This window comes from Triturus cristatus, chromosome 9 (assembly GCF_964204655.1).
Source record: "Triturus cristatus chromosome 9, aTriCri1.1, whole genome shotgun sequence".
Lineage (NCBI taxonomy): Eukaryota > Metazoa > Chordata > Amphibia > Caudata > Salamandridae > Triturus > Triturus cristatus.
In genome coordinates, this window is record NC_140592.1 from 887,615,867 (window position 1) to 887,634,961 (window position 19,095).

Below are 19,095 nucleotides of genomic sequence, written 5' to 3' on the forward strand. Positions count from 1 at the left end.
ACTGGAGCTTCAATCACAGCCTACGTGTCGGTTGGGTTTTTGGCAGTTATGCGCATCGTACTTACTGTACAGGAAGGACCGGCTCCGGGTACGTGTCGGTCACACGGTAAGGCTACAGACAGCTGTCCGACCGGGTATAGGAATCGGCCCCTAAGTATATATGTACTGTTAATTCCTGGATAGCTATGGATTTGGATCTACGGATATCCAAAAAATTAAAAAATAATATGCCAGTTTGATTGTCTGAAGTAATTTTTTCTCCCTTCAGCCAGTTGGTATCCAGGGATCTGAATCCAGGTCCGCAGTCAGAAATTATCTGATTGGTTGTCTGCAACATTGATAGAAAGTCATACAATCATTACAGGTCTCAAGGCCAGATGTACGACCATTTTTTGTGGCCGTAAACATGAGAACCTCCCGTTTGCGGCCGCAAAAAAGGGTAAAAGCATGTACAAATGCTATTTTGCGAATCACTGACTCGCAAAATAGCTTTTGTGACTCTCGCTATTAGGAAGGGGCGTCCCTTCCTAATAGCGAGTCAACAACAACATGCTATGTTCTACTGTTTTGCGACCGCAATTGCGGCCGCAAAACACTTGCAGTTTACCACCTACTTCAAGTAGGTGGTAAACCACTCGCAAAGGGGAAGGGGTCCTCAGAGGACCCCTTCCCCTTTGTGAGTATGTTGGAAAATATTTTTTAAGTGCAGGCAGTGGTCCCAGAGACCATTGTCTGCCCTTAAAAAATGAAACTGGAAAGTTTCATTTTTCTTTTTTAATGCATCCCGTTTCCCTTTAAGGAAAATGGGCTGCATTTTTTTTTTTAAACTGCTTTATTAAAAAAGTTGTCCTAGACATGGTGGTCTGCTGAGCCCAGCAGGTCACCATCCCTGGGAGGGCCTGTCATTTCCAATGGGCTCGCAAATTGCGTGAGGCTCAATAATATTCATGAGCCTCGCAATTTGTGACCCCATTGGGAATCGCAAACAGTGTTAAACACACTGGGATTGGTGGAGTGGTGCACAGCTCGTTTATTGCAACAGTGGTGGTCAAATAGTCAATGAGTCCTGATGTATAGTAAATATATTTTTTTTTTCCAAGAAATAGTTTGCCAGTCAACGCGTTTCGTTCAAGGATTGAATTTCTTCAGGGCATGAATGAGCATTCTTGTTGGATCAAAATGGTAAGGTGGCAAGTGTTCAGCGTGGGGGCCGCCTTGATAAGGGCCTGTGTGCGCTAAGTCTGTCAGGAGAGCTGGGAGGGGAGCTGTCCGCTTGAGTGTAGCAAATCCTTGAACGAAACGCGTTGGCTGGCAAACTATTTCTTGGAAAAAAAATGTACTATACATCAAGACTCATTGACTATTTGACCACCACTGTCGCAATAAACGAGCTGTGCACCACTCCACCAATCCCAGTCTCTCATTTTTCTGCACAGCAGTTGGCACTCAACGACGGCGAGTGCTGGAGTTGGTCTATGCACGCTCACCCCACATTTGACCACCAGGTGACAACAAGGGAACAACACAGGGAAGTGCAGTCACCGTGTCCGCCGTTGTCTGGAACCACTATTAGTGTTAAACACACTGTTGTACATGCAAAATAGCGCCTAGCAAATGGCGAGTCGCAAATGACTCGCAATTTGTGATTCGCTATTTTGCAGGTCGTACATCTGGCCCCCAGTGACTTGGTGAGCAAATTTTGACCCTCAAGCCTATGTGGGACTCAAAGACAATGTCTTTGGTAAAAATTGTAAAAATAAATCTTACTTTAGTCGCAGGATCTGCAGATACCAAATGGGAGCCACAGATTCAAAAATAAATTTTTAAAAAAGAGAAAGAACAGTCTGGTTAGAGGCTGTGTGCAGTGGGGGGTCGGCTGTCTGTGACAAGAGGCCTGTGGCTTGGTGGCAGGTGAGGCCATATGGGACGCTCTCGCAGTGCGTGGTCAATGTCCATGTGCAGTGACATGTTGCACTCACAGTCGGCTAAGTGCAGGCCACCAACAGAGGACTGGGTGCAGGTCTTGGCCTTGCTGCCGCAAACAAAGACAGTCACAAATTACCACCACACCCTGGGGGGAAAACATAGGGTTTCAGATTCATCTACTTTTTGTTTTTCAAAAACAATCTCTCACTTTGTGGGATCATTTTTGATAAGCATAAAAGTTTGATAACCGACCACTGGAAACATATCAGCTGCTCGCCAATCTGACAGTGTTTTCAGAAGAGACGCATCACAAGGGCTTCTCTTAAGGCACAGAGATCTCTACAGGGCTGACAGAAATGTCAAAATATGGCGGTCATTAGTCCAAACTGGGTGGCGGAAGAAATAACTGCCCCCAACCCTGACAGATGGTGGGCTACTCATCATAGTCTAAATGAGGCCCTAAGTGTTGAACAAATTAAATAATGTCTTGACCAGAGGCTTTATCCGTGACTGGAAGTGAAATAAGAGAACATCCTTATGGATAGAAGAAATATGTAAGGCCACATGGGATTGCATAGGTCTTAAGGCACCTTGCCCACAAGTTTCCTCAGATGTCTGTAACAAACGTTATATACTTAAAAAGATATTCCTCCCCAAACTACCTGTCAGGTCCTAATTTAAATACGACTGAAGTATAGGAAACCAGCTTAAATCTGTTGTTCAAACAGGCCATCAAAATCATGTCTTTCATACAGGTCATCACGTCTAACCAATCTTTTCTGTAAAACTTTGGCATTGATCATTGCTGTGAAGCTTTTACTACTAATGCCCCATTTAGTTTTTCTTGCTCAATCTGGTTACGCAACTTCTAATAACCTGAAGAGGTTTTTCACTATATTACATCATGTGAGCCCAGATATGGGCATTCTGGTGAAAGCTCTGGATGCAGAAGCCTTTAACTCCATTAAGTGGCCTTTTCTGAGGGTGGAACTATCAAGAAAGTGTATGCAAAGTTATTTCCTTTTCATGATCCAATTACTTTTTACCTACATTAAGACCAACACTGATGTTTCTGACAGCCTCTTTGTATATTATTGGTCCATGTAAGGTTGTCCACTGTCTCCATTTCTTTTTGCCATTGTGGTGGAACCACTAGCATGTGTGTTGTTTGAAAATCACATACATGCAGGCATTAACACTCATGGCCATAGAATCCTAGTTAACATTTTCTCTGAGGATATTTTACTAGATATAGAATCCATGGGAGCACCTAACCACTCAGTTGATGAGATAGAGGTTTACAACTGGCATGATGACCTGCATATTAGTTGAGTATATCTGAGCTGATGTCTCAAACCAACTGCACTAAGGGAATGACCAGGATCTCGTATTTCAGTGGAGCACGAAGGGAAGGAATTACTTTGGTATCTATTTTGATAGTGCATGTGTTGTTTAAGAAAAAATAGGTTCCCCAGCTGAAAGCTTTGAGAAATGAGCTTCACTATTGCTTTTCAAAATGGGTTGTGTCATGCTTATGAAAATGGAGATATTCCCCAGATTCAATAAGACCAAACGTGTGTATTAGGAGAAAATGGGATGAGGGCTCCATGAGTGAAATTGGAAACCTTGACTCTACCATATGAGAGAGGCGGGTCTTGCTTGTGTTGGTCTCCAATTGAATTACTATGGGGGATATTTACAATAAAATGTCGGAGTGCGATGTTACTCCAAAATTGGAAACGCTGCCCTCCAACATTCTTTAAATGCAGAGATGCGCCGTATTTACAAAAATATGGCAAACCACTGCATTTCCCCTAGTGCTGGCGCTAAAAAAGCTACCTAGCACCAGTGCAGGCATCCTTGTGCCATGTTGCAAGGGTGCCTGCGTTGCAGGGATAATGTTTATGTGCAGGAAAGCACACATATAAAGAGCAAAATACGAGAAGAAACTGATAATTTCTCCTCGTATCACCATCCTCAAACCAAGTTTTACCTGGCCTTAGTTTTTGGCGCTGCTGCATCCTTGTAAATATGGGGCAGCGTCAAAAAGTAATGGGTGTTGTGGTGGAACACCCACTGGCACACCCATTGAATGCTCCTTACACGCTGAGTGAATTGTGAAAAGGGGCCTTATTTACAAGGCGACGTTAAGCCACGTTAAGAGGCTTAAAGCCACTTTGTAAATAAGGAGAAGGAGATATCGCCACCAGAACATCACTAAAAGTGACATTTTGGTGACGATATCCCCTCTAAATATGCCCCTCAGTTTCATGGGGATATCATGCTTCCCTTTGGTTCACAAGGGTCCACCACTCCCACATTCACATGCAGAGAGAGCATGGGTATTTCATGCAGCTTTAGACGCCATTCTATTAAACAAAGTTCTAATTCGCAGACATGGGATTACATTATGGTGCCTGGTGTATCATGCTAACCTAGATATAGTGTACTCTTCATAGCTAAGCGCGTACACATCCATGGTCTCCTCTTACCTTTACGATTTTCTTTTTTTTTTAAGGTGAATAAATATACAGAATGTGAGAATGGCAGGTTTTAATAAGTTCAACACTCTGGAGAAGCTACACAGCGGTGATGTGATTAACGCCGAGGTATCACCGCTTTGTTTCAAATGTATGTTAGATATGGCCAGATTGCTTCCTGTATTCTTGGCTAGACTTGAGTCATTTGTCCTGTTAGATGTTTCCTTAAAAGGATAGATTGGTTTCAGTACTATGTAGAGGAGCTATGTTCAAAGTCCAAGCTGAATCTCCTATGGTAAGATTAGATGGTGGAGTGATGCCGTGACCATGATATCTGATGAAGATCGGTCATACATATGACCGCAGGTCAAATATGTGTCATTCTGTCACAGACAAGTCACTTCAATTAAGTTTCTGAACCAAATTTACTGTACCCCCTCAGAAACTGGAGGTAATGTTCCCTAAGACACCAGGGAGGTGTGGGATCTCTGAGGTTTATGATGCTGGCTTTATGGCTACTCTTGATCATGCTCATGGTGCATTGTAGATGGTGCATTCTGAGAGAGCTACTAATGTTCGTGGCAGGAATGATGAAGGCAGGGATTTCAAAGGCATACAGTTTGTGGGATCTGCACTAGGGATTGCCCAGCTCAAGATAATGCTGACTGGAGTATAGGTAATGTCCCAACTTCTAACATGACCTACAAAACAAATATGGGTTTGGTGTATGACATCTCTGCCCAATGCAGAGGCAGAAGCCTTCAACCTGGATGGTTCGAGTGATGTGTGTAGAGGACAATACACACTGATGAGCAGGGATCTGGGTCGTGGTTGAAACTGGCACAGTCGGTGGACAGACAGACATAGGATGCTTCTTATATTCTAGGTTGCTACATAAGGTACTCCTTCTTTGAATATTGCACCATGGCGGTACCCAAAATGTGACAATGCTACAATAAATAAAAAGTGGATATAAACACGTGTCAATGCTGCCCCTAAACCTACCCTTCCTTTGAGAGCCAATTAAAGTTGCAGCTCTTCTTCATTTTTAGATCGCTACCTATATGCATTGCATTGATCCTCATTTTGACATCACCACTTATTGATGCTGCCCTTAAGTTGAATCTTCCTCGCAAAACCTCGGTATGCTGAGGGCAAGCGCCACTTTCCCACATCATGCATTAAAGTTACACATGAGGTCAGACTGTTCAACTGCATTTTTCAAGGTACCCCTGGGTACCACTGTCATTTCAACCGTGTTTAATGCTGACTCCTTGCTGTCCAGAGCCCTGCATTCCTTTCAATGCACATAATACTCATTCTGATGCCCATATTTTTTCTAGCACCTACTCCATCTGTCTCCTGAGCTCCATATTCCCCTCAGTACCTAATAATATGGAACCCTGAGCCCAGCTTCCATCCATATGCTTAATAATACTGACCCCTAAATGATCCCACCTCTCTCAGTGCCTAATAATACTGATCCCTGAATGCCACATTGCCAACTTTCTTTCAGTACCTAATAATTCTGAACCACAGACCCCACATCTGGACGCCTAATAATACTCACTGCTGAACCCTATGTCCCTCAGTGCATAATAATGGTGTTCACTGACCCCTATGTTTTCTCGGCACGTAATAATGCTGGTTCTATTCTCCACCTTTATCTCAGCACCCAAGAATAGTAACTTCTAACCCCACCTCTTTTACTGCACCTAATCATACATTTGGATCCCAACTCCTTCTCAGTGCCTAATACTCACACGTCACCTCCATCTCTTTCTGCAATAAATAATACTGACCCTTGCACCCCCACCTCTCTTTGTGCACTTAGTAAGGCTCACCCCATGGACTTCACCACCTTGCACAATCTACTAATACTGCCTCGTCAATTCCAGCTGTCTTACTACATAATAATGACCCTAAGTCCTGCCTCTTACTCTCAGCATCCCCAAATAACTATATCTGACCCACTCCCCTTTCTCCTGACTGAATACTGCGGAATTCCACTCTCTCTCTGCATCTAATAATACAGACCCCTAAATCTCACCATCTCGCCACAGCATCTAATACTGCTTAACATGAACTAATTTTTTACAACATCTTACAATAACACAGTGAGGCCACTGTAAGCTTCGGGTGGTGGAACACCACCCTTCAAGCTCAAGCTATAGGCATGTATCTTTTGGTGGGCAGGGTCTTGCACCCTCCCCCCCCCAAACACTAAATGTCAGCTATTGAGTTGCCAGAAAACCAAATACAGAGAAGTACAACACACACTCCCACATACGCATGTATGCGTGTACACTTAGAAACATGCACTCGCACACCCACACACACGCACACACACACACACACACCAAAACACACATACACACATAAAAAGGAAAGCATTAAAACATCAAGATTTCTATGCATGTAATTGCATTCAAAGTCCCTCAGCTGAGTCTGGTGGCACGAACCGCCTCTTGTTTAAGTATTTACAGGTAATATGAGCTATTTCTGTTTCTAATGGACTCCCAGAGGGAACATGTCATAACTGGACAACCACTGTAGAGTCACAAGAAAGAAAACTCGTAGCGCAGCCTCCCAACGCCTGCCTTTGAAAGGTCACTAATGTGACCAAACTCAAGTACCAATCAAGTAATAGCTGAAAAGGATATTAAATGTTATTAAAATAAAAGAAACCCCCTGCCTGCCACCTTCTTTAGTACTAGATTGCCTGCTGGTCGGATTTAATGACTCCGACACTCCAAATAGAGCACTTGCACGGTGTTAGAAACATGTTGATCTCAATGAAAGGCTTATATCCTAACATTGCCTTTTATATAACCTGTTACTACGACAATAGAATTTTCAACAAATTTCAAACATAGATTTTCGTTTGAAGTGTTTCTGGAAAGGTATTATTACCGAGGGTCTAATTTTCTCCGAATCTAAGCATGCAATAATAACATAGGCAGGTTTAGAACTGCTGCTATATCCGATGGTGCTTGACATTTAGTCGATGAATTGAGATTTATAGCCAACTATGTTATAACAATTAGCGTTAAAGGCTTCAGATTCGAGATAATGCTTTACCGGCCTTTTCTCTTGTACTGTTTTCTTTCATTCCCTTTGAAAAGCTCTCACCTCCTTCCTTTTTTTATTTTCTTTCCCCGCTCGTACTCCCAGCGACTCTACTGCTCTCCTCTCCTCCTCCAACCCTTGTGGCAGTGGCGGCTTCTCCACCAAGGCGGAGCAGCGGAGCCCTACTGCTCTTGGAGCAGATAAAAGCAAAAATTAAATGATAACAGCAAAAGTTATTTCTATTATTATAATTTTATTTTAGTATCAACCAGGTTAGGTGTGACGTCTGGGAGGAGGAGTGGTTGCTGCACTCCAAAGTGTGCATGATTGCTTGGCCGGCTGTTTTGGGCCAGACAAACAGTCATCCGCACTTTGCATGTTCCTCACCAGGCTGTAATGCACAGCCCGGTGAGCAACATGCCCAGGCTCACATTACCCCATCTGAGTGCTGAACCACAGCACAGGCCAATCACAATGCTGTATTACAGCTTTGTGATTGGCTTAGGGAATGGAGCCTGTGTGCTTCCTGGTTCTAGCCCCACGGAGAAACGACGAGGGACGATGGAGGAGGAGAGACGCAGTCAGTGGTTTTTTGTGTGCATTTTGTACCCCTCTCCCTGTCATCCCCCCCCCGCCCTTTCACTTTTGTTCCCTGCCAGCCGCTACTGCCTTTTGGGAGGGGCGGACTGGTTCATGTGGCCCAGTAGCTAGCAAAATATAGTGGCCTCCACTTCAGTAGATTGGACAACCCTAGACTAGGTTAAGCAATCTGGAATTACCAGGGTCCATACATCAGTACTGCATTTAAAGCTATGAGGAGGAGACGGGATTTAATGAAACTGAGTGAGGTTAGTCAGTTTAGTTATTGTTTTTACTATATGTAGGTTTCCTAATACATTTCCATATACAAACAGTAGCTAAGTCTAGCTCAGGATCTTATATGGGCTAGCTGTTGGCTCTTCGAGGTTTAGTGTGTGTTTTTTGGATTAGATCAATGATGTTGAGTGGTTTATCAGTGCCTAAATATGAGTTGAGTAAGCTATTAATATCATACAAATCGTTGGTTGCAGAGGGTGGGGGGGCTCTGTGTGGGAATTTGGGTGTGGGCTGAAAGTTGCTTCATTTTTCTGAGCATTTCATAGGATGAAATGGGTACATATGGTGGGTTTTGCAATGGCACCTCAGAGTTTAGTGCAGTAATGGCTTCTATGCGTCCGTGGTGGTGGGGCGTGCGGGGAAGGGGGTGCAGGAGGGAGATGTTTAAAAAAACAAAATTGCACTTACCTGGTCATCGACGCCTCTCCTCCGTTCTTCTTACTTCGATGTGGCAGTAACAGGAAGCACCCAGGCTCCCTAGCCAATCACGACGCTGCTGATAGTAGAGTTGTGATTGGTCTGGGTGCTGTGGCTCGGAACTCAGAGAGGGAGTGGGAGCCTAGGCATGTTCTCCACCCAGGCTGTAATGCTGCCTGGGTGGAGAACATGGAAAGTGCGCATGATGGTTTCAAATCGTCATGTGCACTTAAGTGCCCATCCCAGCCCCATCCCACCCCTTAATCAAAACTGTGCCAGTACTATAAAAATATAATGATAAGAACATTATGTTATTATCATTTTATTTTTCATGTGGGAGGATGCGCTTCCGCCTTAGCAGAGGAGCCGCCACTCGTTTAGGGACATGTTTTACAAAGAAATCCCGAACAATAAATAAAATAAATAGTGTACGTGTCTGTATTTATTTCCTTGGTGAATTATATTATGAGATTTACTTTCTTTATGATACTTTGTGGGACATTTACAAGACAATGCCAGAGAGTGGTTTTACGCCAAATTCGGCAACGCTGCGCTCCAACATTTTCAAAATGCAGGGATACACCTTAGTTACAAAAATACAGCATAACCCTGTGTTTCCTCTAGCGCCAGCACTAAAAAAGAAGCCTAGCGCCAGCGCTGGCTCCCTTGCGCCATGTTGCAGGGGTGCCTGCGCTGCAGGGGCGATTGTTCATGTGCAGGAAGGGACACCTTCCTGTACATAAACAATCAATAATGGTGATTTGCTCTTTTATGTGTGCTGCGGAATGCAGCACACATAGAAAGAATAAAAAACGAGAAGAAATTAATTCTTTGTCCTCGAATCACCATTCTAAGACCTGGCCTTAGTGTTTGGTGCTTCCCCAACCTTGTAAATCTGGCGCAGAGTCAAAAAGTAATGGGAGTATCGGTGGAACGTCCACTGCAACACTCATTGCCCCCCCCTGCCGCAGCAGACTGCGGCAGAAAGAGGCATATTTACAAGGTGGCCTTAAGCCACGTTAAGTGATTTAGTGCCACTTTGTATATGGGGAATGGAGCAATGCCACGGGAGCGTCAGAAAAAGTTACACTCCGGTGCCGTTAGGGTTTGTAAATATGCCCCTTCATTTCCAGAGCTGATACGCTCCCAGAGAGATGAACCCATTGCGCAGAACTGAGACATAGGTATTGTGAACGAGCCTAAATTTGCTGCAAAGTTTTATCAATTCAAAGCATAATTGGTGGGACATTTGGGAACTTATCTGCAGTTTTGATACGTTTTAAATTTTTGGTCACTACATCAGTGGCGGCCTGTGATGTAATGTAGTGGTGGGATGGGCACACACATATTCACTCAGCTACTTGAACACTCACTCACACACATTTATTCACATGCGTGCACACATAAACCAATCATTCACAAGCACATATACATGGGAAAAGCCATGCACACAAGCACACACACATACATTCATACATGCATGCACGCAAGCACCTAAACTAGTACTTACTAGGTGACGGCAGGTCTAGGGGGTGGAGAAAGGGGAAGCAGAAGGCACTGGAAAGAGCTACATGATTTAGGAGGGAAGGGAAAACAGGATGATCAGGTGTTTTCCTATCATTGGCCAACCTTGTCATTGGTCAGCCAATGAGATGAGGACCTTCCCTACCTTCTCACACGGTGCGATGGGTCAGTGGGAGATGCTGACTCCATACTACTCTGTGACAAGCCGTTATGATAGACACTTAGCCCTGGGCACTTAAAACTGAAGTGCCCACGTCTGAGGCTACCAGTGACGCTCCACTTTGACATGAAGGGGAGGAACTCACAGAGCTTTGTTGGGGTGAAGAGGTCAAGCCCACAAGACTGTGAAATCTTTCACCCGGCAAAGTTTGGCTTTAGGCACCATCCCATTTAGCACATGTACAGTGCCTGGCTACCTGACCCGACCATGAAGAGTGTCAGGCGGACCTTGCTCAGCTTGACAGATACTCTTCATGCTATGCAAAAGCATTAGGGGGCGGGCCCTTCTGACCTTAATGACAGGCCACCGCTACACTACATGCATTTCCAGGTGGGGAGAAATTATGCGGCAGCATCAGAAAGTAAGCAGGCGTGAATGAGGGTAAAGAGGCAGGAGGCAGTTTTATTGACAGATCAATATCATGAACTTCATCTCAAACAGAGCTTTGACAAGAACCTGACATGGTCTGCATTATAATAAAAAACACATTAAAATGTGAATTAAAATTCAATGTCATAAATCAGCATGGGCTAGCAACACTATGAGGATACGCTGTCAGCTGTGCTCAGTAGTGAGAAGTAGATGTAGTAAGAAAGTCCCTTATCTGGACAGACTCAATCTTCCTTTAGAGCCTCTCTCCTATCCCCTATAATGACATATGATGACTCTTATGTGAGCTTCTGGGATGAAACATGTAAAGGGGAATTAGATGAAGATGATAATAGTGCTCAGCCCCTAGCATTATTGCACAGGATGAGATTACATACATGTTGGATGGAGAGAGATTTGATATCAAGATCAAGACACACAAAAGGAAGGCTGAGTAGAGATTTGTGTGAGTGAGTTAGAGAGATCTTCCTTTCAATTAATAAAATAATTACTTAAGGACATTTGATAGATTGTTGGATTATTTGCCATCCAGCTGAAAGATATTGATTTTTATACCACTAGTTTTGTGTGTTCTAGATTTTACCTCCAGATTTCACATTTGTTTCCTGCAGAAATTCTAAGATACCTGCAAATCTTCATATGTTTTACTGAGGATTTGGACTCCCTCTAATTGTTACTGAAAGAATAGTACAGCCTGCCTTGCATGCTCATGCTGGCTCTGTATAGGCATGCACAATTGTGGGTGGTACCCAGCCTCCCTGAGCATATGGGGTTAATGACTGTAACAAATTATGGGTGAGAACCCACCTCAAATAATAATCACAGTCCTTGCCAGGGTGAACCACAAAGTAACTACATAAACCTGAGCTCAACCCCTGGTAGCTCTGGCATTGATCATGCAGGCCTAACTCTAAAGGCAATGTGTAAAGTACTCAACAATAATAAAGTGAAAACACAACACAAGAAAAATCTCAAATAAATTTAGAAACTGGGGATTTGAGTTTTTAAAGTCTGAGTTAAAAATAGCGCCAAACAGTGCTAAGCGCAAATTGCAGGTATCTGGTCACGCTAGACCAGGTCACAGTCTAAATTAAACTTAGATGTGTGACTGGGGGTGAGTGTTTTGAACGTTTCACCACTCCGTCCATCATCTTGTTGTGTTTGCTATGTTCGCCGTAAGTGGTCAAGGGTATGCCCAGACGTGGGTCCCTTGCTCTCTGTGCCACTGGATTCAAGCTAGCCTGGCTGATTAGAGGTGAAGCCCCAAAACCTGTCCCAGTACACTTGTTTCCGGTCCAGGGAGGACCTGGCCTGGAAGTTCAGGCTGGACTGTTCCTATGTGGAACAGGATCAAGACTGATTTGGATATGGCTAGGTCCAAACTGGGTCAGTATTGTGTGGCATTGTGAGCAAAAGAATGATGGATTAAACACAGATCTGTGACTGGGGGTGAGTGGTTGAAAAGTTTAAGCGCTCCGTCCATCATCTTCTTGTGTTTGCAAAGCCTAAGGCCATCATTACAACTTTGTCAGAATAGGGTGAGGTATTTACCACATGTGGTAAATACCTATACCCCAGGGTGAGATACTTATCACATGTTGAAAATACCTTATATTGTGAATTTTCAACACAAAATGAGGCATACCATGCAGAATAGGGTTTTAAGTCACTGAGTTCCACATGTTTTGCCTTTTTCTGTTGACAAATTTTGGCAGGTTTGACCTGCTTGAAATTATGAGGTAAAAACTACGAGGTGTGATGGTTATCACACAATTTGTAATTCCGATCGCTGTGAAAACATGTGTGCACTGGGATCGGAAATTATCCCTGAACTTTTAATGAACGCCTCAAGCTAAAGCTGACTGTGATGGATCACTGGTGGGTTATAGGGACCTGGTTAGTCCCAGTGGAAAGTTTACCTTCTGACTAAGAAAGATTTCTGGAGAAAAAGTGGTCATTGGCAAGCCATTGGTGGGCCTGCCCCCTTATGCTATTGGTGGATTTGAAGTGGGGCTAGATGTCGGTGGGGTGCTGGGAAGTGGGGTACTTGTTCTGCCATTGATGAAGGAGGGGAACGCTCCATACAACTGAAGTCCAGAGTCTGGGCCCAGCAAAGCCTCAATGACAGTCAGATGTGGCTTGGTGTTGGTCTCAGTGAAGTCCTCTACTTGTAGACTTAGAAACTTTTCTGGAAGTAGGTTCTCCTTCAGCAGGGTCAAACCAGCAAGATGGATCTGACCTGCGATTCCACATCGATGGCTTTGGCACATGGCGATCACGGACTGCTTCTGGTTCTTCAGAGAAAAAAATGGCAAAACGTTTCTAAGTGCCATCTCTTGTAGTTTGGACCTGAGGATTACACTTTAATACCAGTCAAGGGTCCAGGACCTAGGGGCACCGCTTGAGGGTAAGCGCTCATTCCAACAGAGGTTCAAGGCAGGTCCAGCTGGGAGCTAAACAGCTGTAGGGAAAAGACCTCTGGAAGTTTGTTGTGTCCCTGTACCTCACACTGGCATCACTTCTGGGGACCTTGGTTCTAGGCAAGCTGGTCCAGTCTTTCTTCAGGATTTAGACAGCAGGACAGGCCTTCTTGTGATTCTTCACAGGTCCAGGAGTGCTCTGAGGAGAGGTCTGTAGTGTCTACCTTTATTCCCAGTGCCAGACTGAGGTTTGGAGATCAACCCGTTGTCCAACCCATAAACCAGTTCTGGGCAGCTGCCCCCTCACTGGGTATGGAGCCAGCCTGACTAGGGAGACAAAAGGGAGGCAGGCCCAGGTGTGAGCTACTTCTGCCAATGACAGTCCCCTTGGTCATCCTGCCCAAGGAATGACAACACTTCCCCACACCCAAAGCCCTTTCCCCACTATCTGGGAGCAATCCACCTCCCACTACAGGAGTCATGGGACACTGAACATTGGCAGAAAGGCCTTTTGGTTTTAGACCGGAAAGAGTAAACTTTCTATATGTGTCTTTTCCTTAATAGTAATATAAAATCCAACTTTACCATTAAGTTGGATTTTAAATTACTATTAAAATTGGTCCATGAACCATTATGCTAGCTGCTCCCAAACTGAAATTAAGCAATATAAGTTATTGTAATGTAACCCAGTAATTTCCTATGGGACAATCACTCTTGCCACAGTGAAAAAACAGAGTTGTTTCTCTTTCAGGACATGTAAAATTTTCATTTCTACATGTACTACTTTTAAATACCATTCACTCTGCCTTATTGGGAAATATGTCCTACTTTAGAGGTGACTTATAGATATTAAAAAGTAAGGTTTAGGCATCCCAAAAGGTGATTTTGACAAGTCAAATTTGCAGTAAAAAACTGCACAGCCAAGTTGCAGTGGCAGGCTTGGAGAGATGCTTTGCGGGGCTACTGCAGTGAGTGGCACAATGAGCGTTGCTACACACTAGTAGCAGTACATTTATTGGCCCAAGGTATATGTAGTACCATACATATACTAGGGACTTGAATGCTCCAATTAGGTGTATGCCAAGTTTATAATGTTCAAAAAGGAGAGCACAAGCACTTTACCACTGGTTGGCAGGGGTAAACTGTGCAGAGTTCTGTGGAAAACAAAATTAGGATCAACAACAGAAGGCAACATTCTGAGTGAATACCATGCAAAATATGGTCATTTCCAACAATTAGAAGCCTCTGATTCACATGCAGGTGATACTTTATCTGCAGTGGCTGCAGAAACAGCAGTAGATTGATGCAGGTGTGCCCTTTCAGCTGAACATGCCAATGCGTGCATCTAAGAGGGTCAGAGACTACCTCAGATGTAAACAACACATCGCACATTGAGGTAAGTGCCTGTCCTGCAACCAAAACACTACTACCAGGGTTCAATTAGGAATCAGATGTGTATGATGCTAGACACGGGCATGTATGTTGAAACATGCACTCCACTAATCTCTATGCACACAGGTAAGCCAGAAGCAACAGACAATTATTTTCTGTGCATGAAGTGAATAGGGGGAATGTCACAGTTCTCTTGTCTAGTGGCTCCAGTTGTTTAAAGCAATTATCTGCTTTTTCTGAAATAAAATATTTAGGATTATGGGAGAACACCTGCGCTGTGACAGAAGTATTTTCCAAATACCACATTGGAATGCTATTTATCAATGTTTTGTGACAGAAATATGGTCCCAAAACATTGCAAAGGTGCTAAAACATCCAATTCCTGAAAGGGAAGGGGTCCCCTTGGAACCTCTTCTTCTTTGTGAATTCAAAAAACTGTTTGCTGGGTAATAGTCAGTGGTCCACAGGACAAACAAACAAAAAACAGCTCTTCTTTTGCCTAAAAAATATTGGCTCTTTGAAGGAGATTATAGGCATTGTAGTCAGCGGACCACATCAGGCCACCGTCCTTGTGATGGTCTGCAATTGTAGGAAGTCACAATTTGTGACCTACCTCATGTTTATTAGGTAGGTTAGATTGACCTACTGCAATTTGGAATTTTGTGAACAGACCTATTACTAGATAGGTTGGTTCATGACATTCTTTATTGATCAGAATAATACTGGTCGCAATTTGCTACCATTATTTTGCTACCAGTTTGTTAAATGACATTCTTGGAGTAACGAAGACTGGTTTTGTCCAAGTGACAATAAACAGGGTGTTAACAAGCATGTGCTGCTCTAGTCCTTTCGCAATCCACACAGTCGAGCTGTACAACCGATGACATCTTGTATGTGCTGTTTTGTCTGCAATGATATAACAATGCTGTCATTTGCACATTAGGATGATCTGATTTGGGAAACATGGCTTGGGTACTGCACTCTTGTTAGTGCTCAAACATCTGTGAACACAGAAAATAAAGCAGGGGGGCATATTTACTAATATGTCACACAAACCAGAGTGGGACAATGATATAGCTACTAAAACATGGTGTCTTTGCTCTCTCCACATCATTGCACCACAGTGAAAAGGTGCTTGTGTGAGGTCCAGCACAGGTTTTGAACTGGAAGAGTACCAATACAGTACACAATACTAAGACATAGTTTAAAACCATTTCAACATTGTATGTGTACTGCACTTTAGTGTGCACATGCAAAATTAGAAAAGGTTTAAGAAAAGAAAACATTTCTCAGGCATTACTCCTGCAATGAGGAGGCATACAATTGTGTCTACCTTTTAGGGCAAATGCAAAAACTTGGCAGTTCGGGCTGGACTGTTCCCATGAGGCACAGGGTCAAGACTGATTTGCATATGGCCATGTCTAAACTGGGGTGGTGTAGTGGGCAAAAGAACGATGGATTTAACCCAGATCTCTTGACTGGGGGAGAATGTTTGCATTGTCAGCATTCCGTCCATCAATTGTTTGTTGTAATACCTTTTAGGGCAGACAGATCTTTGCATTAAAATCCTTGGGGGATTGCATTGGAACGTCATGTACCAGCCCTGGAAAGCCCTCCTGATGTAAAGTACAGCAAAGCAGGGCAAAATGACACTTTGCATTCCTTTGGGGTAGATTTGAGCCAGAAAGTCCATCCCTATTCAAGGCTTTTCCTCACTGTTTGTGACACCACACTGGCACAACTCCTTGATAGATCTGCCTCATGATCATGGCAGGACTGGGATCGCAAACCAGCCCTGGCAATTACGTCCGACCGGCCCTTGGGTGGGGGTGGAGGGATAGCAGGAACACTGCAAGGGGCCAATTTTGCAGCACCGCTGCAAAACCGGCCCCCAGTAACAAGAACTGCCCCCACCGGACCAAAACTGGCCCGCAATCTTCCGGCGCAGCGGGGAAACGCCCGGTGCCCGCTACAGCCATTCCGTTCTAGCTCGTAATCTAGCAGAGCGTTCCCTGCTCAACCTATGCTATTTAGTGCTACTACAGCCACTCAGCCAGTATCCCCAAGGACTATACATCGACTCTTCTCAGACCTTGCCAATTGCAGCGCATTTACCCGTCTCCATGATGTCTTTTTTAGAAACTTTGACCCACACTTCGTCCCAAAAATACACCCACCAAAACCAGTTTTCACTCGGGTTCAGCGAGCTGTTTTCTTTTCGTTTAGGGCCTTTTATCAGCTGTTTGAAAGCCCTTTGGAGCTTGTTAAAGGCACAATCATTGCAGACAGGTCTCAGCCCCCCGACAAAAGCCCTGTTCAGGTGCGGTCGGCTAATCCGTGTCTTGATGTGGTGACCCCATCATGAGCGGGGGCTCAGACATAGATGCCTTTTGTGGTAAAGGGATATAAGAATTGAGCTGATTAGACCTTTAGTTTCCTCTCTTTACAGCGCTATAATGGCCCGCGTTAACTCTTTTACTCGCTAATCCGCTTCAACAAGGCAGTGTTTGGTTTGCCTCAGTTTTGCTGCAAATAGGCGCGGATCACGGCCCAATTAATCCACAGCACTAAAATCTGGCGCCAAAATGTAAGCTAAAAAGAGCTCTGATAGTTAAAGCCTTTTGCTGTTAATACCTATGTACATGAGCAATTTAAGTTGTCTAATTTAACACAATATTTAAGATTTAAAAAAGATGTAAAATGTTAAAAATAATTATAGCGAAATATAAAATAATATTAAAGATTTGTAAAAATAACTTCACAATATAAATACTAAGAAAGATCTGTCAAAATAACGTCAGAATATACACTTGGAGCATAATGGAATGAAAATAACCCAACGAATATACCAACGAGACACTAGACTCACCTGATTTTGCAGATTTTGTTGAGAATTTTAACAACATTCTGTCAAACAATTTTTTGCAGGAGAAAGTGCGCATTTTTCTCTGTTACACGGGGCCTGTACACAAAGAGCGGCGAGGAGTCTAACCCGGAAAGGTCAGCCGGTAAAATATGCATGGGAAGGGTTAACCCCACGTCAACCCGGCCAGACAAGGCGCTGGAGTGATTACGTGCAAGCCCCCGATCAGCGATCAATAGAGGCTTTAAAGTGTTGGAAGAAAATGGATTGGCAAGAAATGTCCTTTCAGAAACTCCTGAGAGTGAAGTCAGTACACACTTCGTGGGATAGATCGATCTTTTATGTCTAAACACGCATTAACTCGGCCAGACAATACAAATTAATCCACCTCTCTTTTCAAAATGGAAGGTCATTCTCCCAGCTTCCCCTGAGGGGATGAGGTCACTGAGCACAGCTACTGAGACATTTCATTAAATCTAACTTGTCTGCTTCTGCATAAGAGTAAATAAGGGCACTCAACAATGACGGGCGGCAAATTTAATAAACGTAATATCAGGTACTTGTGAAAATAACTCCCAAGGACAGACATCAAATACCTTTAGACCTAACAGAGTAGGGCAAGTGGCTGTAAATATATTAATCACATATCTGTCCCCTCTATATGATAAGATTCTTTTAGTTCTGTTTTGAATTAGGCTGATAAACTTGAATTAGCTTTTAATTATTGTGGCTTACCCCTCTAAACTGCATTAACGATTCTTCGTCTAAGCCTTGTGGTTAAATTGTTCTTCGGAAAGTATATTTTAACATTGTTTCACCTAATTAACATACATTCGCCCTACACACATGTCCACTGTTTATAACAGTCGTAAGCCACGCTCCCTCATTTTCACTCACCATCACCAAGATTGTGATTCCCACCTATCATCTTTGTATTGTATTGTAATTGCATTTATATAGCGCCTACTACCCTTGACGAGGTGTCAAAACGTTTTTTCGGTGAGTAGCACCCTACTCAGGAACCCATAAAAGATTAGTGGTGAATTAGTATAGTGAAATATGAAAGTAATTTGAGTGGTGTGTAGGTTAGTCAGTTATTGGAATCAGAGGATAGTGGAGGGATAGAAAGGTGCTCAAATCAATCACACGTTTACACTCAAAACCCCACGCCACATCCTTACTCTTCAGACTCCATCAGTAATCCTTTTCTCCTCCTAGTTACCCTCATCCCATTTACAAGTCCCATCACACTTACAAACACATCTACCACAGACACGCGCGGCACCCTTATAAGCCTCACCACCACACGTAATCTCCTGATTCACAAACCAGCTGTCACACTTACCAGAGATTAGTGCACATCTGGGTCATTTTCCAAATCTTTTAGGCTGATTTCACACACTTTGTTGGCACTTCATTACTTATTTCGAGCTGCATTTTTGTTAATAGTTTATATGTGTCCTAAAACCCAGTTTTGTTTATTTGAACAAGTCTTTCTATCGTATAGCTTTTTTCCCT